General features: G+C 57.1%; 1 protein-coding gene across 8 annotated transcripts in view; it reads left to right on the forward strand.

Moving 5' to 3' along the window:
* The window catches only part of SEMA4G (semaphorin 4G), a 108,126-nt gene that overhangs the window by 53,905 nt on the left and 31,965 nt on the right, over window positions 1-22,256 (forward strand). The window lies entirely within an intron of this gene.

Raw genomic sequence — 22,256 nt, forward strand, 5'->3', positions numbered from 1 at the left:
CAAGGCTTCAGCCAAAGTGGGCTGGGCCCCGCCCTCCAGGAGCACATGGTTTGCTAGATGATGGCGGGGCGCGAGAACATGCAGGGGTGAAGAATAATTTCTGTGCACGGTCAGTGGGTATCGGTGGAGCTTTTGAGCAGAGCCTGGACGAGCTCCCTCCCCCTTTGATGATCTGTGCACTTTGCCTGCCTGGGTTGAGCTGCTGCTGGGACACCTGGCGCGATTCGGGGGGATAACTCTTACTGCTCCACGCAGAAGAGTCCTTCCTGGCCAAAGCCCAGGACATCCAGGAGAGCTGACGAAAAGCCCATGCACCCCAAAGAGCAAGAAATCCTGGGGTTACCTGCAGTCCTACCTTTGAAAAGAAATCCTAGGAAATGAAATGCCAAAAACTTTGCTAAGATGGCCCTGGTAGGGTTGCCGGGTGACCGGTTTTCGACCGGAAAGCCTGGCCAAAAAGGGGACCTGACAATGTCCGGTCAGATCTACTGACCGGGCACCCAAAGTCTGCTTACTTTGGCCCCGTTGCGCACGCTAGCAGTGTGACTTTGTTCCTCCAGCAGCCAAGGGCACGTCTACGCTGCGGTTCCCAGCCCGGGCAGACAGACTCGCACCAGCTCCGCTCTGCTCAAAATAGCCGGGGCACCGTTGCAGCGGCGGGGCCGGCTCAGGCTAGCTACCCAAGCTCAGGCTGACGGGAACTTGGGTGGCCATCCCAAGCCGCAGCCCGCGCCACAACATCCACGCTGCTGGTTTTGAGCATGCTGGTTTGGGCCGAGCGCGTGCGAGGAATTGTGGCCCCCATAGAGGCCCTGAGCTGACAGGCCTGTGTCCCTTGCACCTGGCAGTCGAGGCTCATGCTTCGATGCGTGGAATCAGCTGGCGACATCGTTAAAAGTGGTGGCCCAAGGTCGCCTGTGTGTTGTTTCTTTCCAGCTAGCTGGGCTTTAGCATGTTCCTCACTCATCTAGCCTGCTGATTTGATTGCAAACCCGCCCCCGCCCCGAGGTTCAGGGAGCTGGGCTGCTGTAGGAACCATAATGCTTTCCTGGGCTGCCGCTTAACTCTGCAGCCGTGATGTTGCGTGCCCTGGATTGCCCAGCGTGGGTTTGCAAAGGAAGATGCAGCTACAGACCTAGCAGAGCAGGAAGGCCCGGGGCGGGAGGAGAGAAACGAGCTGGTTTGCCTTTTCACTTGATGATGACTGTCAGCTTGTGTGGGATCCGTCTGGCAGGTCCCAGATGAGGAAGTTAAGTGGCTGTGGCTGGTGTCTGAACGATGGGCTCTAGCAGCTGGGCGAGCGTCCCACCATGGCACGGAGACAGTGCGGGCATGTTGCACGCATTAAGAGAGATTGGCAATTAATAGTGTTTGAATGGCGCTCTGGAGGCTTTTCAAATAAGCCCAACACACCAGGTGATTAAAATCCACTTAGCGTGGACCTGTCCACCCAGCAGAGCCCGTATTGTGCTTTCATGATCTGGGTGCAAGCTTGCAGCCATGGGCAGTGCTTGGGATTCGCCATGGCTCTTTGGAGCTTTGGCGGGTGTTCCTGCCTGTGTGTGTTGTGTTCACAGGTATTGTTGGGCAGTATAGCCTAGTGGGGAGGGCACTGGGACTCAAGAGACCTGAGTACTATTCCTGGCTCTGCCATTGGCCTGTGGAGTAATTGCGGGCAAGTCACTGTACCTCTCTGTGCCTCAGTTTCCCCATCTGTAAAATGGGGATAATGCCTCCAACCTCCTTTGTAAAGCGCTTTGAGATCTGACGAGAGACAGCTCTATAAGAGCTAGGAATTCTTCTTATTAGACAGTCACCTCCATCGCCTAGGCTTGGAGCAGACAGGCAGGTGTGGGCATGAATTAGCGAGCGGATTCTGGGGTGTTCGCCTCACGTCTGAAAGATTGTTCCAAGCGTCCCCACTCTGTTTGGATTGTTCGTCTCTGTACATGGCTCTCAATCCACCCCACCCTCCCAGTGAGGTTTGGGAAACCGGAACGTACTTGTTTTCCTTCACTGAGTCAGACTGTCTTAGGGTGACCAGGTGTCCCGATTTTATAGGGATGGCCCAGATATTCCGGGCTTTTTCTTATATAGGTGCCTATTACCCCACCCCATCCCGATTTTTCTCACTTTCTATCCGGTCACCCTAAGCTGTCTAGAGATCTCTGTACCTGCCACAACCCCGAGCAATTGGCAAAATAAGGACGTTTCCTTCCCAGGGAAGTGCGTGGGGGTGCGTGTGTTTTGGGGTCACTTTTTATTGCAATAGCATCTAGAGACCCCACCGGAGTGTAAAGACCAGAACCCGGATATTCCTGGAGCCCCTTTGCCAGTTGGCTGTAAGACAAGGGGAGGGGATCTGACTTGTCCGCTCAGGATCACCCAGCAGGTCAGTAGCAAAGCTGGGACTGGAATTCAGGTCTGGGTCCAGTGACCTATCCACTAGGCTACGCTGCCTCTCGCTGCATTAGCGCGGATCTTCAGTTTTCGGCTGTATTTGGCACTCCATGAAATGCAGAACCGGTGGGAGTGGCTGGAGCTAATCCTAGCGCAAGCTGGCCATTTGTCGCTCTGGCCAAGCACCGCTGGCGTGATCAGCAGCCCGCCCTGCGGTTCCAGGCCTGTTGAACACGGCCCGTGCCGCCCGCTGCCGTTCGCCCGTTTCGTTTGAAAGGGCTTTGCCCTGGGCCAGCGTGTCACGGCGCAGGTGACTGCTCTCCCCCCGCAAGGGATGGGAGCAGATAGCTGCGTGGAATCTCTTTCCTCCGAGGTCACTGTGTCCCCAGAATGTCACGTCATCTAGTGTGAAGCATTTAGCATGTCTCTGGGTTTCCCCAGACCGCTGTGAGTCAGGGGACAAAGGGCTCTGGCTGCACACAGGAGCCACGCGGGGTGGGGGAGGAAGGTGGTGGTTTGTTCCCGCACCATGAGACGGTGCTCCTAGATCTTCCTGTCCCGGCCATTCGCGGCCTCCCCTGCACGCTCTAAGCAGCAGTGAAACCGAGCCGGGGGACAACCTCCAGTAACTCTGGCACGGGGGGGGGCTGTGCACCGACACCCCGTCTCGCTGCACCAGCCGGTGCTGCACACTCCAGCAGGGGTCCCTGTGTCCCTTCCCCTTTTGAAGGCTTTTTTGCGCGTGTGACCTGCGGGCTAGAGACAAGACATTCACTTCTAAAATAAAGGCCTGGCTTGGTGAACCACTGAGGACGGAGCCAGTCCAGCCCCTAGACATAAGCATGCACTCGACGTACGTGTGTGTGGGTGTGAGACTCCTCCCATACACCCCCGGTGTGCGCCTGGCACGCACTGGGGGGAGAGAGACCACGGGAGGTGCTAAGATATTCTTCACACTTCGACAGAACAGCGTCTTAAGATGCAAATCTGCAAACCACGGGTGTGTGTCCCTGTGTCAATCTGAGGCCTGTGAATAGCGGTGCTTGTACAGAACACTTACGTGCAGAATATAAACAGTTGGAGACCACACGTTCCCGGGAACCTGCTTGTGTTGGGGTGTTTTGAGCTCCCTGGCTCTGCCCTCTCCTGACAGCTGCAGGGGCCACACCGAGAGGGGAACAGTGCGGGGCAGGGCTGAAGCCACCTCATCTTACCTGATTTGGTTCCATCCCTGGTGATCTTTGGAATCCTAGAACCACTCCCCGAATCGGAGCACAAAAGTGAAATGGCTCCACACTGGCTTGGTGGCGTTTCATGGCGGGCAGCTTTGTACCAGGGCGGCTCCTTACGCCCATACTGGGGCCTGGCTAGAAGTTGGAATAGCCCATAACTGTGGATTTGTGAGTTCATGGCCTCTTGGCCACCCAGGCATGTTCAGACCCTGTGGAATCCACAGAATCTCTCTTGAAACAGAAGTTCTGGGGATCAGGGACGTGGTCACTGGGGAGGAGAGAAATCCAGACCCGTATTGGTCCCTGTCTGGGGTTTTTCTCCATAGTGCGTGTGGAGTGAGTGCTTCTTTCCCTGCCCTCTGGGTGCGGGGAGCCCGAGATCTGGGCAGAGGGGATGGCTCCTGAAGGAGCTGGGTGGTCAGGAGGAGCATGGGGGCCATTCCAGGAGTATTGTGGGTGCAGCCCACAGCACAGCGAGATGCACCGTGCATCACTGGGTCTCGCCCTGAATTACCACAATGGCGGGCTCGTGGCCTGGATCAGAGAGGAGTAAAATTCCATCCGAACGAGGGAGCTGAGCCTGCTCTCTAGGCTTGGGAACGGTGTAACGAGGGCCTTGAAACAATAACGGGGTCCCGAGTCATCTTGGCGTGTTTCCTCTCGTCTCACAACTCTGTCTTTTGGAGCTAGGGCTTCTCTCCTCCATCTTGTTTGTTCTTCTAAGGTTCCCCGGGAATCCACCTCTTCTGCCAGGAGGGATCCCCCGGGGCTAGTCAGATCTCCCAAGGAGCTGTGTGATGAGCGCATGGTGCCCACACCTGCCCTCGAGGATCTCCCCGCCGAGGTGAGTAGCTCCAGGAGGCTTCCCACCTCGCTCCCAGCTAGGAGCAGGAAGGCATGACGGCCCGGGGACAGCTGGGCTCCCAGCAGGGAGCTATGCAGAGCTGAGCCCTGGCTCTCAGCCCCCCGCACCCCACCCCTCTTCTGTGGGTGGAAGCGCTCCTGGTGAGGACAGAAGGGTAGTGTGGACATCAGCCACCAAAATAATTACTGCAGCGGCTGTTAATCGACCTAACAAAGCTTGAATTAAGCTTGTAGTGTAGACGTGCTCTGTGAAGCATAAGGAGTTGCACGGGTTGCAAGAGACCATTCAGAGTGAAGTGGGCAGTTAACCCTCCTGCTGCCCCGGGAGAAAGGAGAGTTAGTGTGATTCAGATTGTTGTGATGAGCTGGTAAACCAGCGTCACAACTGAGTCCATGGCTTTTGGGGCCTGGCAGTTATGAATTTACGGGCTGGTCTACCCTAGAAAATTCCATCGACCCAGCCACGGTGCTCAGGGGTGTGAAAATCCATACCCTGAGCAAAGCAGTTAAGCAGACCTAATTCCCAGCGCGGACAGCACTAGGTCGACACAAGAATTCTTCCGTCATTCTGGCTCTTTCCTCTCGGGGAGGTGGATTGCCCAGGCTGCTGGGAGACCTTCCCCGAAACCCCGTTGGCGTAGGGAGCGTCTACACTAAGCACCGCAGCTGGGCCGCTGTCGCGTTTGAAGTGTGGATGAGGCCCGAGCCCCCCAGCTGGTCTTTTGAAGGTGCTGCCCAGGTTTCCTTTGAGGAGGAGGATGGAGAGGTTGGGGAGAGAGTGTGAAAAGTTACAGTCGCCCTCTTTCAGGTAAAAAACAGTCTATGTGTTTCTTGACGGTCAGGGGCCGCTGCACCCCACCCCCCTTCCTGCCTCCCTGAAGGTCTTGCCCCACTTCCTCCCTCTGAGGACAGCTCCATCTTGTAGCCACCAGCTTTCGACCCAGCTCTTCAGAGCTGCTCCTCGTTGCTCACCAGCATCATCTGAAGCCCCTGTGCTGCGGGCTAAACGTGACAGTCTCTAAAAACAGCCCCATGCAGCACCACAGCTCCCCACCTGGGCTGGCCCCCATCACCTCTGCTCGCTAGAGCTGCTGAAAGGGCTCGTTTCAGGCGGGAAGCCCAAGGGGAGGTTTGCAGCTGCAGCCGGAGGGGAAGAGGCTTTCCAGCCCTGTGTTTGGCCAGGAGTCCCCCTGTGACGCATCTAAATGTGTTAAAAAGCCATGACCCCATCAGGCAGCCTCCCCTGGGGATCAGGAAATACTGGTCTAGACTGAAGATCTGGACGCTGTGGCTTATGCTGCAGATGTGACCCTCTTTATGGAATGTATCCTGTGTTAAATGCAGAGGGGGTCGATTCATAAATTCTGGTCCGGGAGACTCTGGGATAAATTCAGAGTAAATTCATTGAAGTCCGAATTGAGCGATGCTGCGGGAAATTTGTAACAGATCAGAATGTGGGTTGCGGGGGGCCCTGCGTGTGCCTCAGGCACTGGAAATATAGCTGCCCTAGCACGGATTCAGGGAAGAGGGAGCGAGAGAATGCACCATTTGAGGAATAATAATCCTGGACTTCCCTGTAGGGTAGGTCTATACGTGCTTCTCTGCCGTGGGCCCCACAGCTGTTTTTGACTTTTGCCATGGAGTTCAGCTGTGCTGGGCAGAAGGATGGGTGGAAAGCAGGGCCCTTTCTATGGACGAGGGACCAGCGCAATCTGAGGTTCTGTAAACAAGAGGCATTGGACCTGCAAGGGATAGCTAGATGGCCAGCAAGGTAGAGGTGGGACAAAGATGGGTCTTATTGACTAGTGACGGTGAAGTGGTTGAGATGAACTTCTATGCCCCAAAAAGTACCAGGTGGGCCGGTGCGGAATGGGTACCAAGTACCAGGTGGGCCAGTGCGGTATGGGTACCAAGTACCAGGTGGGCTGGTGCAGAATGGGTACTGATCCAAGTACCCAGGTGGGCCGGTGCAGAATGGCTGACCTCCCCAGCAGGGTAAGGTGGAGTATGTGACCCACAACTTCCTTTCTTATTGATTCTTGAATCCGTGTGCTGAAGCGTTAGCTTCCTGCTGTGCCGACTTGGGATGCAGTTGACTGCAGGTGCAAACAGAGGCCCATTTTGGAACAGATGGATGCTTCAGGTGTGGAGCACAATTCTGGATTTTTTCCCAGCTGGTTTCTCACTGTCTTAGCGCCCAGTTCAATCTGACACACTGCTGTGTTTGGAGGGGGCCTTTCCGAACCTCTGCAGGGAAATACATTTTAAAACTCCCTGACGGAAGATCATTTTCCAATTATTCTACAATCTTCCTGCGGCCAGGTGGAAGCTGTGAGACAGCAAGAGGGGCGCAGGGCAGGTTTGCTTTTAGGCCTACAATGTTTTGGAGTGGTTCCGTCTAACTTTACCAGGCCTGTTAAATTGCCTCTCGCACTGTAGGCTGCATCCCTGTAAGGTGAGCAGAGGGAAGGAAGGGTAAAGCTAATCTCTAACTCTTGGGGCTCCAATATACATGTGCCACAATTGTGGCAAACAGGAAAGCTTTCAGCTCTTCTTGCAGTGAGCTTAGCTGCCTGAAATACGGCAGCTCAGCAGTGCCCTGGGTTATCAAAGTTAGAGGGTGCTTAATGGGCTGCCTAGGCTTTCGGAGATTTCCTTTGGACTCAAACAGCTGCCAGAATTAGCCACTCTCTGAAGCAGCTGAGTGCAGTTCTGGTCGTCCCATCTTGACAAGGATATATTACAATAGGAAAAGATGCAGAGAAGGGCAACAAAAATGATCGGGGGGATGGAACAGCTTCTGTATGAGGAAAGTTTTGAAAGACTGGGACTGTTCACCTTGGAAAAGAGACGACGAAGGGGGGATATGATAGAGGTCTATACAATCATGACAGGTGTGGAGGAAGTGAATAGGGAAGTGTTATTTACCTCTTCACATACCACAAGAACCAGGGGTCACCCAGTGAATAGGCAACAGGGTTTAAAACAAACAGTACTTTTTCACACAACGCACAGTCAACCTGTGGAACTCATTGCCAGGGGATGTTATGAAGGCCTAAAATGTAACTGGGTTCAAAAAAGAATTAGAAAGTTCATGGAGGCTAGATCGGTCAATGGCTATTAGCCACGATGGTCAGGGGTGTAACCCTGTGCTCTGGGTGTTCCTAAACCTCTGACTTCCAGATGCTGGGACAGAATGACAGGGAATGGATCACTTGATAATTGCCCGGTTCTGGTCATTCCTTCTGAAGCGTCTGGCATTGGCCACCATTGGAAGGCAGGATACTGGGCTAGACAGATGATTGATCTGACCCAGGATGGCTGTTCTTATGAAGATCATAGGGACCGTGGGCCCGATCCCGCTGGTGGACCTCATCCCAGATCCATTGCAGCTGGGCCCTCTTCACCAGCTGTGGTGTCTGAGCCCCTTGGGCAATGACTTGAGGATGTAGGTGACCACATCCCAAGTCATAAGGAGCCTGAATTTTTCCCCCAGAGGTTCTGAGCACCCTCCAGGGGAAAATCTGGTTTCAGAGGCCAGTGTTGAACTCAGATCTCAGGTAGCCTGGGGAATAGTCTCTCCCAAGGGAGTAGGGGATGTGCCATCTACGGGGATTCTTATCCGGAGAGTGGAGGAGAATGTTGCTGGTCTCTGTACCACACCCTGGGACCTCCCAGATGTAGCTCCTCCTTCCTTTGGATGCAGTACGGGAGCCCCGTAGGAGCTGGCCCCACTGCTGTGTGCTCTGGGCAGGGGGATAATTGCTGTGGACCTGTCTCCTCCTGCCAGTGCTCCTGGAGCACGGGTGGGAGTGCTGGGGGCAGGCGGCCTGGTGAATGAAGGTGGCAAAGCAAGCTGGGCTGGAATCGGCGTGCCCACTGGGCTCTGATGTGGGGTGATCAGAAGGAGCGTGAAGTCCAGCAAGGGGCTCAGAATAGACTGACCGTTCAGGGCACTGACTCTGCATGTCCCCGCGCCACGGCTGTTCTCTGCCTTCTGCAGGGCGGGCACAGTGGGAAAGGGAACTTAGCACTTTGATAAAAGCCTGGCTCCGCTTCAACCCTTGCGTTGCCCTGAAATCCCACCCCCCGGCTGCTGCCTCTGTGCCACGGACGCCGCAGGTGGGTCCTCTGCCGCTGGGCCTGGCTGGGAAGGGCGAGGAGGACGCCGGTCCCTGGAGTTCTACACGTACAGCCCAGGTGACCGACTCTCTCGCGCCTCGGGGAAGAAGCTGATGGGGGCAGGGAGAAACTGCTTTCCACTCGCGTCCGCCTCCCCTCCATGAGCTCCAGGTGCACTCTGGGGCCCTCTGGCTCACTCCTGTCACTGCCAGAGCCCGGCTGGGTGTGCCGTGGCCGACCACTGCTCGCATGGGCCCCTGCCGAGACGTGAACCGGCCACTGTCAGGCCTCGGCCCCGTTCCTCCACAGAAGAATTCAGGATTCCGTGGAGTAAACCGGCTTCTCCCTCTCCCTGGCTGGCGCGCGCCGAAGCAGGGCTTGGCGCAGGGCCACCACGCAGCCCCGCTGTGGCGGTCTGTCCTGCATCTGTGGCTTGCGGGACCAGCGAAGCCGCCTGCGATGTATGTTTTGGGGCCCCTGCGCCATCGTGGAAGTGTGTCACCCAGCGCTGCAGCCCATCTGCCACGTCACCCCCAAGTGCATTGCAGCCCTCATCTGGCCAGGCCAGCTCTGCCCCTCCTCGAGCTCCGTGCTGCCCCTCCTCCCCGCAAGCATTGCTTCGCCCAATGCTTCTCCCCTCTCTGAGGACCGGCGTCTGCCCGTTGCTAAGGCCTGACTCTGGCAGAGCCCCTTAGTGTAGATGAACCGTAAGGCAGCTGCTGGCACAGCTGCCCCACCTCCCCGAACCCGATGTCAGGCCGCTGTTGGAAGTGCTCTTCTGCTGGCATAGTTACGTCTCCATTGGGAATTTTGCCAGCAGTTATGGCGGTTCGGGGTGTCATTTTTTCACACCCCTGGCCGGCAGAGCTATGCCAGCCTAACTCTGTAGCACACACCCGGCCCCAGGTGTGTGACCAGCTGCCAGCTGTCCTGTGCAGGGAGGGGCGCTGCTCGGCTGTTTTCCAGGACAATAACACTCGAAGTCCCCGTTAACCCTTTGGAGGAAGGCTCAGCAAACCTGTGGGCTGGGCCGGGCCAGCTGTGTCTCTTGCCCTTGCAGTGATGAGCTTATTGCCCACCGAGAAGGGGAGCGAGCGTCCCTTGGGGTTGGGACATTGCTGTGTGTTTTACGCCGGGTCAGTCGCTTTCGGGGGGGATCCAAGAGCTCACTCTAAAAACAGAAATGCTCCTCTGGCTCTGTGCGAGCGTGGTGGTGAGCCCAGGCTGGGATCCACTCACAGCAGCCTGGGCTTCCCTTCCTCTAAAGTGACTGTGAAGGGCACTATCATCCAGCCCACCTGTGTACTGGGAGTGCAACACAGCCCTCCCTTCCTCTGATCAGCTGAGCTCTCTCCTCCGCTTGGTCGCTGCAGCAGGGCAGAGAGGGGGAAGAGGTGGAACGAGGACCCAGGGAGAGCTCCTGCCTGTGGGATCTGTGCTAAGGGAGCCAGCTTCTCTGCTCCCTCGGGGCGGCACCATCGTTTGACTCCATCGGCAACTGCGTAAAAATCCTTATCAAGGCCACATGCACAATCAGACCGTGCCTGGGTCCTGCACGCAGCCGTTCCCGAGACCTGGTTTCACTGCAGAAAGCAAAACTGGGTCAGGCTGGAAGCTGCTGGGGAAAAGCGTCCTTGCAGATTCCTCCCTCTTCTCCATTGCTGGAGTGAAAACCTGCTCCTCTGCCCTCCCCTGGGACAGGTACAGCACAGACCCCCCCCACCCCCAGCAAGCTTTCTTCCCTCCCCCATGTCCTGGCACTGTGCTTTACCCCGCCCCAGGGCCCAGTCTGCTGCCAGTAAGGGGGGACGGTAGGCTCCAGGCCTTCTTAGCCAGGGCCTCTCTGGGGATCAGTCATGATGGAGCCTTTTGTGCTATGGTCACCCAACCCCCTGGACCCATCATCAACCGGTTTTATCCCCAGGCCACAGAGCGGACCAGAGCATCCAAGCCAAGGGCTCCGTTGTCCAGCTCTGGTCTCTGGACCCACTGGGTGTGTTATCAGCAGGCAGACAGGTCCCAGGGATGACAGCTCCTTCCTGGGGCGACTGCCTTGGTACCAGGCCAATGGGGCTGTTTAAAGGCTCACTCAGATCCGCCAGCAGAGACCGTCATCCACATCGGTGGAGCTGACTGGGGCTCTGTAGCTCCGGGCCTCGTTAGATCCTGAGTAAGCAAGGCACCGTGTGGAATCTCTGGATCTTTCAGCCTCCTGCTTGTTTGCCTTCTGCTCGTTTTATTTCTCTTGCGCCCTAGACGCCGATCAGACCAAGATTGCTTCTCCGCCTTTTAGGAAACACCCAGCTCTGCCGGTCAGTGTCGGCTGCTGCTCTGAGCAAAGGATTGGGGAGGAAGCAGAATTTGAATCCTGGCTATGCCATTGCCTGTCCATGGAGACTCCGGCCCAGCCCTCTGTATAGGTGTTGAGTGAATGCACCAGCCTGTCACCTGACCTGCATTCCCATCCCTCTACCATGGGCCAACCCCCATTGGGCCAGATGTTGCTCCTGGTTACACTGACCCGCAGTCTTCCCCAGAGGTTGGATTTGGCCCTGTCTGGCCAGCTGCAGCACATAGGGGTAGCTCATTTCTCCCACCGTTCCTGCGTTGTCGTCCCCACCGCCCCCCAGGGCTGCCCTTTCTTCCAGCTGCTGAGGGGGAGATCAGCTGCCAGCTGGTTTAGGGGAGGCTTGGGTCCGGAACATGCTTGTGACCCCCTTAAGACTTCTGTAAGGCATTTGACTTGGTACCACCTGACATGGTGATTAAAAAAATAGAAAGCTATCAAATTAACATGGCCCACGTTAAGTGGATTAACGGCTGGCTAGCTGAGAGGTCTCAAAAGGGAATGGTCAATGGGGCAGCGGCACCCAACGGGGGTGTTTCCAGGAGGGTCCTGTTCTTGGCCCTCCATTATTTAACATTTGTATTAATGACCTGGAAGGAAACATGAAATCATCACTGGTAACGTTCGCAGGTGACACAAGAATTGTGGGGGTCTGTGTAGAATGAAGCGCACAGGTCACTGATGGAGTGATCTGGATCCCTTGGTAAAATGGGCACAAGCAACCAATGTGTTTTAATATGGCTAAATGTAAATGTATCCGTCTGGGAAGGAAGAATGCCACCGTGCTTACAGGACGGGTGAGGCTAGCTTGGGAAGCAGCAACTTGTAGATTTGGAGGTTGAGGTAGAGAATCAGGGGACCCTGAGGTCTCAGCGCAGTGCTGTGGCCAGACATCCGTAAACAGGGGACTGTCCAGTAGGAGCAGAGAGGTTATGTTCCCTCTGGATTTGGCCCTGGTGCGACCGCTGCCGGGATCCTGTGTCCAGGTCTGGTGCCCACCGTTCAAGAAGAATGTCGATGAATTGGAGCGGGGTCAGAGAAAAGCCACAAGACTGATTGATTAAAGGGTTAGAAAACTTGCCTTGTAGCAAGGTGATCCATCTATTTTAGTTTAACAAAGAAAAGCTTAAGGGGTGACTTGATCACAGTCTGCAAATATCTGCATGGGGAATAAATCTTGAATAACGGGCTGCTCAGTCTAGCAGACAAACGTCTAACACCATCCGATGGCTGGAAGCTGAAGCTAGACAAATTCAGACTAGAAATAAGGTGTCAGTGTTTAATAGTCAGTCATTAACCATTGGAGCAATTTACCAAGAGCCGGAGTGGATTCTCCATGGCTGGCAATTTTAAAATAAGGCTGGGTGGTTGTAGAACATAAGAGTTTCTAAGAGATCTGCCCTAGGGATTATTCTGGGGCAGGTCTCTGGCCTGTGCTAGACAGGAGGTCAGACAAGATGATCACACTGGTCCCTTCTGGCCTTGGGAGCTGTGAGTCTGTTCCAGCAGTGCCGTGGCAGGGGGAGGAGGGGTGGGGGCTGCCGTTGGGGTGGCCCATGGCCAGATGAGCCCGTGGCTTTGGTTCTGTACACGCTCTGGCTGCTGGGGTGATGGCAGGCTGGCTCCATTGCCTCGGTAGCCCTTACCATCTGCATGGCTCTCTTCCACCTCGCTGCCCTGCCCCTGGTCCCCATCTGGTGCTGCGGGGAGGAGAGGGGGAGCCTCGGGCGCAAGCCACACGGCTTCCTGCAGTGCAGGAGTCTCCGTCAGCTGCCCGTGCTGGCTCTCACGCAGCGACCCTGCAGTATCCAGTCGTAACCCTACAGCCTGATAACAGGCGTAGCTTGTCTCGGTCCTTAGCAGGGGTCTCAGCACATCCCAGGGCACCATATGAACCAGAGGGGCTGCAATGCCGCTGCGGGGCAAACGGTGGAGCACAGAAAGGGGGCGTGGTCGGGTTTATGTGGCTCTGGGATATCACCCGGGCTGAGCTCCACCCCAGACCTGTACTTCCCCCCAGGCAGCACCTGCCCATCCTGCCCTGTCTGCTCCCCTCCCTCCACATCCATCTTCCCAGCTCCCAAGGCTGGGGGAGGCAGGGAGCTGGTGAGTAGAAGGTGAAAAGCTTCAAGGAAACTCGGAGGATCTCACAGAGATCGAAACCTGGGCCCCAGGCAGCTGGCGCCCCAGCAAAGGGATGGCCGCTGGGGGATTTATGATGCGAGCGATTTCTGCTCTCCACGCCCACGTGCAAACGGCATCTCTCCTCCGGTTCCCAGGCCTTTGTGTCAGCGTGTGTATCCTGCTGTCCCAACCCAGAATCGTACACTGCAGGGTCCCGGGCAGGGAAGACAGAATCAGTGAGCAGAGGGGGCTCCTGTGACTAGCCGAGGGAAGATTTGCATGGTCCCAGCCTCCAGGCAAATCCAGCCAACCCAACCCAGGCCGTGAGCGCAGGAAGCACGTGGGAAGCGCGAGCAAGGCCAGGTCTCAATCCGGAGCGGCCCTATGCTGCCAGCAGCTGGTGTCCTTCCATCATGCTGGAGCCTGGGTGGGGTCAGGCTGGCTGGGGACACTCTGCGTTAGAAGAGAATAATCACTCCAGGTGAACGCGGTAATGTGACAGTTCCTAAGTGTAAGCGGGGGAACAGTCCTGCTATTGTGGGGAACTTTCCTGGCTTCTGCACGACCCCGGTGAAGTGGGCTAGCGAAAGGATCTGAGTCCTCGCTCCCACTTCCTTTACCCAGTGGCCTCCCTGCCCTTGAGGACTCCCCTTCCACTCTCCTGTCTGGCAGAGTCCTCGTAACCCCAACAAGGCTGGGCCCAGGATTCCTGGGGGGCTCGACCCCCAACCCTGCTGTGGTCACCTAGGACAGGGGCTAGGGTGTCCCCACTCTGGGGTACTCTCTCTGCACTGGGCACTTCTCTGACCCACTGACTATTACATACAAGTTAAAGCAAATGCAAGTTATTTAATCAACAATTAATTTTGAAAAGAATAAGGGAAAATGGGAAAGGTTAAAGGAAACACATCACCCCGCTCTGTGGCAGGGAACATCACAAACAGTGTCTCTGGAGTGTCAGGGCAGTTCACAATCTGTTCCTTGTAAGCCCCAGGCCTCCTGCTCAGGCCCTGGCCGTGCTGCAGGGATGCTGCGGGTTGGACACTCGCTCTGGTGGTGGCCACACGCTCTCAGGCTCTAGGTGGCAGGACCCTTCTGCCCAGTGTCGCCCCCGCCCTGTCGGGGTTACCAATCCCGCTCCGAGTCTGGCCTGCAGCCTCCTGGCTGAGGCATCTCCCTGTGCGGGGCCCGCTGCCCAGGGTCCCCCCTCGCTCTCCCCAGCTGCTCACTGCACCCAGCTCCGGACTGCTCCAGCCCCAGCCCCACCACTCGGTCTCTGCACAGCTGCTGCTCTGCCCCCAGCTCCCTGGGCTGCTGCTCTGGCCCCTCTGGCCCCTCTGGCTCTGGTTGCTGCAGCTCTGCTCCCAGGGCAGGTCTGCTCTGCAGGCTGCTTCTGTGACTCTGCTCCCAGCACTGACCTGCTTCCTGGGCTGCTTTTCTGGTTCCTCTGGCTCTGGTTGCTGCAGCTCTCCTCCCAGGGCAAGTCTGCTCTCTCTGGGCTGTGCCTCTAGCTTTGGGGCTGCAGCTCTGCTCCCAGGACAGGGTCTGCTCTCTCTGGGCTGCTGGATCTGGCCCAGCTCAGCTCCCCAGCTCAGCTCAGGCCCCTGCTTTCTCCTTAGCTCGGCCCCACTCTGTCTGACCCAGCCAATTCCAGCTCACACGGAGGACCGGACCTCCCTGGCCTCCTGACTCCCTGAATAGCCTGCTCGCCCTGTCATTCAGGCTGACCTGGAGCATTGGCCTCTCCCCATTGTTCCTGGGGACTGTCAGTCTCAGGGTCCTGATTCCCCAGCGACCCTTCCCCCTTGTAGTACTGGGAGTTAGCCAACCAAAACACCCCCACTGACTGTTAGTAAGGGGTCAACAGTCCCCTTACGTAAGGCATAGGTAGCAGGCCCTCCTGCCCTGTTCCTCTGGCCATACTCTGGCAGAACTCCCGGTGCTTTACCTGGGAGGCTGCCGGAGAGGAGAGCTCTGGCTTTGGGCCGTTGTCACGACCCACTGGGTGGGAAGCTACGTAGAACGGGGTTCCCTCCCCAGTCATTCCCTCAGAGCGGAAGCACACTCCGGAGCGCCTTGGCAAGGCAATCAAAGGACGCCCCAAAAAGGAGGACAAGTGGCTGCCAGCCCTCCCCGCCATGTGGCCTTTTGGGTCTCTTCCCTGGGCCATGCAAGCCTGACGGTCTCAGATCCGGGCAGGAACGGTCAGCCGCCGGCTCTCCAGGGAAGCAGCGGTTGCCGGGGTGCCATGGCTTTTGCACTATCTAGCGCTCCAGGGACCTTTGGGGAGAGTATGCCGTTGCCTGGCGCCGCGTGAGGTCACTGACTCCGAAAACCAGCGGGGAACGCGCATGCGGTGACTGCTGGCAAGTGCCTGATTTCCCACGTCGCAGCAGATGGCAGCCGGGGTCCTGTCGGTGGGGAAGTCACCTGGTTAATTGCAGCTCTTGGCCTCAGTTGCCTTCCCTCCCCACGGCCGGAGCCTAGAAAGTCCTGTTTGTTTCCTGGCCGCTTTGGAGAGTCGCTCTGCAAGGCAGGTGCCTGCCATCTGTTCCCACTCCCCTCAGCCAGGGTTCCAGCAGCCTGGAGGTCAAGATCAGATGCTTTGCTCGGGCTGGGGGGGATCCTTTATTTACTCTGCACAGGCCTGTTTGTTTGTAAAAGTTTAACGATGCAAATACCTTGCCTGTCTGAATTCCAGGTCGTTTGGGCAGGCGGTCGTGCACCTCAGTTGTATGCACCGTCACAGTGATGGCGTGTGCAGTCAGAAAGGCCAGTCATTTAGTGGACTGGAAGCTCTTTGGGGAAGGGACTGTGTCTACCTCATTGTATGTACAGCATCGTGCACAGTGGGCCCCCAATCCTGAGTGGGGCTGCTGGGCAGGACTGTACAATCAATATTACATGTGCAAAAGAATAATACCTGGTGTTTCTAGCAGTCTTCAGCAGCAGATCTCAACATGCTTTACAAAGGAGGGCGGTATTATTATCCCGATTTTACAGATGGGGAAACTGAGGCAAGGTCACCCAGCAGCCCAGTGACAGAGCTGGGAGTAGAATTTAGGTCTCCTGAATCCCACTCCAGTGCGTTATCCACTAGGCCATGCAGCATCCAGTTGTGTGCCTGAACTTTGTGAAGAACTGGCCAATAGCAAAGATCTCAAACCCCCTCACAGCCATTGCTGGCTTTTCATGTAGGATGGAGATGGACGGATGGACAGACACACACTCATTCACTCTCTCTGTCTCACATTATCTGCATTGTGCCAACAAAACTGATGCACAGAGAGGTTAAGTGACCTGTCTAAAGTCACACAGTGATTCCGAGGCAGCGCTGGGGACAGATCCTTGTTCCTCGCTCTGCTGTTTGTTTAGTGCGTTGTTATTAGGGAGCAGGACCCTGTGGTGCTAGGCGCTGTATATACACACCCTGAAAAGACAGCCCCCGAGCTTACAAGAGATGTGACATGCTCTAACCACTCCACCGTGCTCTAACAACCAGCTCTTGAGTGTTCCTGCCGAGCAGGGAACGGGGAGAGGATATGCTGGCCATCTCTTTGCTCCTTCCTGGCACCTGTTGAATCCAGCCCTGGTGCCACCTTCCTCAACCCGTCCCTTTCCCCTGCTGGGCGGGTTTGAGTTGTTGCGGGCCAGCTGCCAGGCTCTTGCTTTGTGAGAGCTGATGAATTGCTGCCAGGTGGCCAAACTCCCCAGCCCCACCCTCTCTCCGTCCAAGTGAAATTGGGGTGAACTGGCTGCTTCTATCGGTTGTCTAATGTCAGTGCTTTGGAGAGTGAATCCTGGGAGCCCAGCTCTCGGCCCTGGTTGGCTGGTTACATTCATGGGTGTGGGGCTGGAGCCCAGAGTGCCCCACACTAGCCTCACCCGTTCTGTTTCACGAATAACTTTAGTTTCTGCAGCGCCCTCCAGCCCAAGGATCCCAACGTGGTTTCCAAACTTCAACTGATCTGCAGGGCCCGCTTCCACTGGCCTCCGAAATGCAGCCACCTCTGGGGCGAAACCTGGCAGCTATCTAATGGCCCCACGCAATGGTACATAACAGTTCCATCCTCTGCTAGTCCTGGACTGCTTCCTTGAGGCCAGACAAGATGATTTAATGGTCCCTTCTGGCCTGAAAAGCTGACACAGGAATTCCACCTCCCTGGCTCTTTTCCTGCACTTTCAGTTGGATGCGGAAATGTGGCAGAGAGAAATCTGCTCTATGGCCGATGACCAGCCTGTTAAGACCTCAGTTTTGTGCCTCCTCTGGAGGCCCCTTTGCGTCGCTGACTCAGTGCTGGGTCAGAGGGAAGCCTTTTTCCTCCTTGCAGTCCGCAGTGGCACGTCTGCGCCAGCCAGGTGACCCTTGGAGGTTTCCCCCTCCTGGGATCCCAGCACCGAGTGCGGAGTCCCTGGGCCAGGTTACAATCTCTCCCTCCCCGTTGCTGGGGGATGGATCCCTCGCAGAGCGGAGCTGGTTGCCTCACAGCCATTTGGGGATCGCCTTTGGAGCCGTGAGGGGCGTCGTGCCAGCCACGAGCTCCTCTCCCTTGAGCTTTGGCCTTCAATAACACCTGGCGTGCCTGAGAGCTGCGTGGGTGGTCTGAGCGGTGTCTGTCCACACCTGAGTCCCTGCTGTCAGCTCTGGCTCTCGATATCTCCTGTCTCGAGCGCAGCCTCCTAGAGGGGAACCTGGGGTACGGAGACAGGCAGCGATGTGCTGACGTCTGCTCAGCGGCGGAGGCAAGAATCAAACCCCGGTGGCCTGATTCCCCCGCCAGTGCCTTAGCCGCGGGCCTGGGCCTTGGGGGCAGGCTCAGCAGAGGGGCCAAGGGCCCTGACACAGGCTGGAGTGAAGCCCAGCGCCGCGCTGAGCCATCTCAGGGAAAAGCTGCTTCACTTCTCCCACCCAGCCGGCGACCACAGTCGGCCACTCGGCCTCCGAAGTACCCCTGGGGGAAAGATGCGGGCAGCCGATGATGCCACTTGTGCAAACGTGGGTCCAGTGGGGACTATGTGGGCCACTGCATAGGCCCTGACTTTATTTTTCCCAGTGGATCTCCACCCACAGAGTTGGTGCCTATGGGCCAATGGATAAGGCACCGGCTTGCAAGCTTGGATTCTGCTCCCAGCTCTGCTGCAGGCCAGGGCGACCCTGTGCACGGGAGTGAAAGCTGCATTCCCTGTTCTGTACTAAGCTTTGAGCTCTAAAGGCTGCAAAGAGCTCTGGGAGGGCTCAGGGTCGAGTGGTGCGTGTATGTGACTGCGATGGGCCCATTGCACCTGCTCTCCAGAGAGTTATGAGCCAGCCAGCGGGGGCAGCAAGGTCCCCCATGCTTCCTGCACCTAAACAGGCTTCGATCTCCTAGCACCGGGCTGGCTCGGCCCGCCGGGCTGGGGCCTGAAAGGATCTCTCAGCGGCGCAAATCGGGGGTCGGGGGGGGGGGGAGCCACAGACAGACTGTGCCATTGTGGGGAGCTCATCTCCTGAGCTGCTTCACCCTTCAGCACCTCCAAAGCCCAGCTGGCAGGAGCCCCCGCCTGGGGCTTTTGGTTAGTTACCTTCTTTCTGCAGGCCCCTCAGGATTGGGCCCAGACGCTGTTCCCACACAATGGCTCTTCGGCGGCCTGTGTGAAATTAGCGGCAGGAAGCACCCCGCCCTCCCGCTCACTGTTGGGCTCGATTGTGCCCCAGGTGAGCAGCCGCAGCAGGGGGACAATGAGCTGGGTGGGCCACAGAGGCTGAGCCCCTCTTTTCCCCTAGCAGCTTACTAAACCCTTGGAAAGCTCCCTCTGTCGTGGAACTGGGTCCCGGGAGCACCTCGTCCTTTGTCCCTCCCGTTTCGAATTGCAGCTCCTGTGCGCGTTAGACCCAGGAACAAGACACAAACCTCAGACAGCTGCCTCTGGGCACCTGTAGGGAGACCGCACTGCTGCTTTAAGGAGTGGGTGGAAAGGTTTGGCTCTTTTCCCTACAGCCGCAGTCAGGTTTCCGTGCGTCTTCCTTTTGTGCCTGGCTCTATAACTCCTAAACAACACTATTCCTTGATGAATTCCAGCCGGACTCTGTACACAGCCCTCAGCCGGGCTCTCCAGGGATGTGTTTTCTTCTCCTTCCAGCCGTGGAAAGACACCGGTGTCATAAACGGTGTGATTTGTTGTAGCAGGACCCAGACACTAGTGGCTCCTGAATCTGAAGAGGGATTTTAATTGGTGAAGAAAACTTTCCAACACGAGACTGAAAGCAATTAGGGCTGTTTGCTTTCCACAAGACCTTCCTCCTCATTTATTTCTTTTGTCCTCTTCGCTCGTTAGCCAAGCTGGTTAAATAATAATACTCGATGTGCACGTTCAAAGTGCTTTACAAACGTTGGTTAATCCTCACCCCTGGGGCTGCTTTCAGTTTCTTCAGATGAAAAGGTCTTTTTTTGGGTGGGAAAAAAACCAACACTTTTTAAAAAGAAAGGTGCATCCCATTTGTATGGCAGTGTTTTGTTTCCCCACAGCCAGGGGTTTGGGCAATGGAAATGGAATGTTTGGGAGAATGTTTTCAGGAATTTGGGGGGCGGGAAGTGCATACATTTCACCCACAAAACTTAAAATGTGCTCGTTCGCACACTTCCGAATGAAGACAGTTTTTAAGTTGTTCACTAAACGGGTTTCTGGCCGGCTCTGCCCCAGTCCCTTCCCTGGGCTGGGCAAGGACCCCACGGTTCCGCTTCTTAAACCAGGGCAAAGAGAAGGTGACTTGGTGAAGGCCTCAGAAGGAAGCAGTGGCAGATCCAAGATAAGGAGCCCCAGTTCCTGGCAGTTAGTCCTTCGCCAGTACACTAAATCCCTTCCTGGGCCACTGGCTTTTGTTTTCATTTTTCCCGCCATGCTGTGAGCCCAGTGACCGCGCGGGTGTGAAATGCCACAGGGAAACATTCTCCGCTTTGCCCAGCGGCACGTGCTTCCTGCGTCGCGCTCCGCTGTGAAATGCGACAGATCGGCCTGTCTCACGGCAGCAAGGCCTGGGGATTCCCGAGCCACCGTCTGGCTGGAAACGGGCCCCTCTTCGTGGCCCACCAGGCCCAGTCTCCTGGCTTAAAACCCGCACGATATGGCGGACTCTGGCTGGAGCCGTCTCCCGCTCGTGAGGGGAAGTCCCACTGAGGCCTCGTCGCCAGGCAGAAGAGGCACCAGTTTAACTAACGGACACAAACGCTCATATGGCTGGCCTGGGTGGAGACCGTTTCAGCCGGGTCAGAGGGGCTTCGCCGAACTCAGGGAACGTACACGCGACAGGCCCAGCATCAGCACTGCATCGGGCTGCCTGCCGTGGGACTACCCAGCTTTAAAGTCGAGTTAAACCAGGGCCGTTGTACCGGGGAAAAGGTGCCACCCACCGGCCTAGCTGATCCCCCCTTCCTGCGTGGGCAGGGCGATAACGCAGCCGGTAAAGCACTCCGGCTGCAGCTGCCCCGGCAGTTACAGCCGTAAGGCTCCTGTGGCTGCACCCCAAGCCGGCGGTGCGGAGCCCCGTCTTCCTGCGGCGTTTGTGACGTCACAGCTGCTCCCCCCCGCCGCCGGGTGGGGCTTTCCCACTTCTGCTTACGAAGCCCCAGCCGGCCTCGGACCCGCCCCCCCCAAGGGAAGCAGCAAGCCGCCAGCCAGCCCCCACTTCCCGTCTCTCCCTGCCCCTGGGCGTGGGCCAGGCTGGCAGCTCTAAGAGGAACTGAACGGGCCACGGCCACAGTCATGGGCAGCCCTGCCAGCTTCTGCCGCTTGGAAAGGTGCCTTCTCCCAGCCGAGATCCCCTCTCCCATGTGGGCCCTTGATGCAAGCCGATGTGGGGAGGTCCTATAATGCACTAAAGCCAGAGGGCAGGGGAGACACTCTGAGCAGGGACTCACTTGGGCTGGCTTTGGGCCCATCTGCTGCCTCAGTTTCCCTCTAGGCTCCAAAGTCTCCGTGTTCATTTTTCAGGGCTTCCCCTGGCTTACAGCCTGGCCTGCAGCCTGCCTTGCCTTCCCTCCAGCCACACGACTCCTTGGTGGTCCTCTGAGCGGGGGCTTTTCACCCAGTAGGCTCCTGCTCCCTGCATGGCTCTCCCTCTCTCCTTGACCTCAGGCTGCCCTTCTCTTCCCCCTCAGGCCTGGTTTCTAGCCCCCTGCTGCGTCCTGTAAGCCCCACACCCATTTCGTCCACCTGGAGAGGTGGCTACCCCTGGCCTGAGCCCCCAAGCCCCTCAGACGGCCAGCTCAGCTTGTGAGAAGCTCCCTTTGCCAAGTGGGAATTGAGAGGGTATAACAGTCCGGGGATGGGCTCCTGGGAGTCCCTGATTCCTCGAATCCCTTCCCTAGCTTCCTTCTGCATTAAGCTCTGGTTGTTCACCCTCCCTGCATGTCTCTGCTCCTGTTCCCTCCTGCTCTCTCTCTCCGCTCCCCTCTGTCCTTCCTCCCACTTTCGGCTTTGCCCCTTCATGCTGCCCCCTGTGCCCACGTGCCTTCCAGCGGGATGCCCTCCCTAAACCAGTCTCTCTCCTGAAACCTCTCTCCTGCCAGGACGCCCTGGGCCCAGCATGCAGTGCTGTTGTTGCATGCTGGGACCCACTTCTCCACGGACCCCCACCTCCAGGATAGAGGAGCAGCAGCTCTGTGTCACCATGCAATCCTTTGGGCAAAGTCGGGGGGGGAGGGGGCTGCGTCTCCCGCACCAGCACCTTCCCCACCCAACTCCACAGCTGCAGGAGTTTGCTGTTCCCGTCTGACTGTAAAGCACAGATTCATGTTTCATATGGACGCTCCTGAGCCAACGCAAAGGTCCAGATACGAGCGTGAAATAAACCCAGCTGCGCAGCAGCAGCCCGGGGGAGTGACAGCCGAGTGCCTGGTAGATGCAGAACTTAAACACAGATTGGTGAGAGAGAGGGGTTCCCTGGAGCTGGGGGACCCGATACAGCAGCCCAACAAAGAGCAAGCGCTGAATCCAAGTGACCAGGACTCAGCATCGACAGCTGGTGTGCGGCTTGCGGGCACTTCCAGAGATGAGTCACACTGGCTCCGGGGAAGCAGCCTTGTCCTTCAGCTCCTAATAAATGCAGCTCAGAAGCCGCGATCACATCTGTCTGCATGTGCCCTGGTGCGTCTGCAGAAGGGCATCGGTTCCTCTGCTCAGACTCATCC

Source organism: Lepidochelys kempii, chromosome 7 (genome assembly GCF_965140285.1).
Source record: "Lepidochelys kempii isolate rLepKem1 chromosome 7, rLepKem1.hap1, whole genome shotgun sequence".
In the NCBI taxonomy this organism is placed as follows: Eukaryota; Metazoa; Chordata; order Testudines; family Cheloniidae; genus Lepidochelys; species Lepidochelys kempii.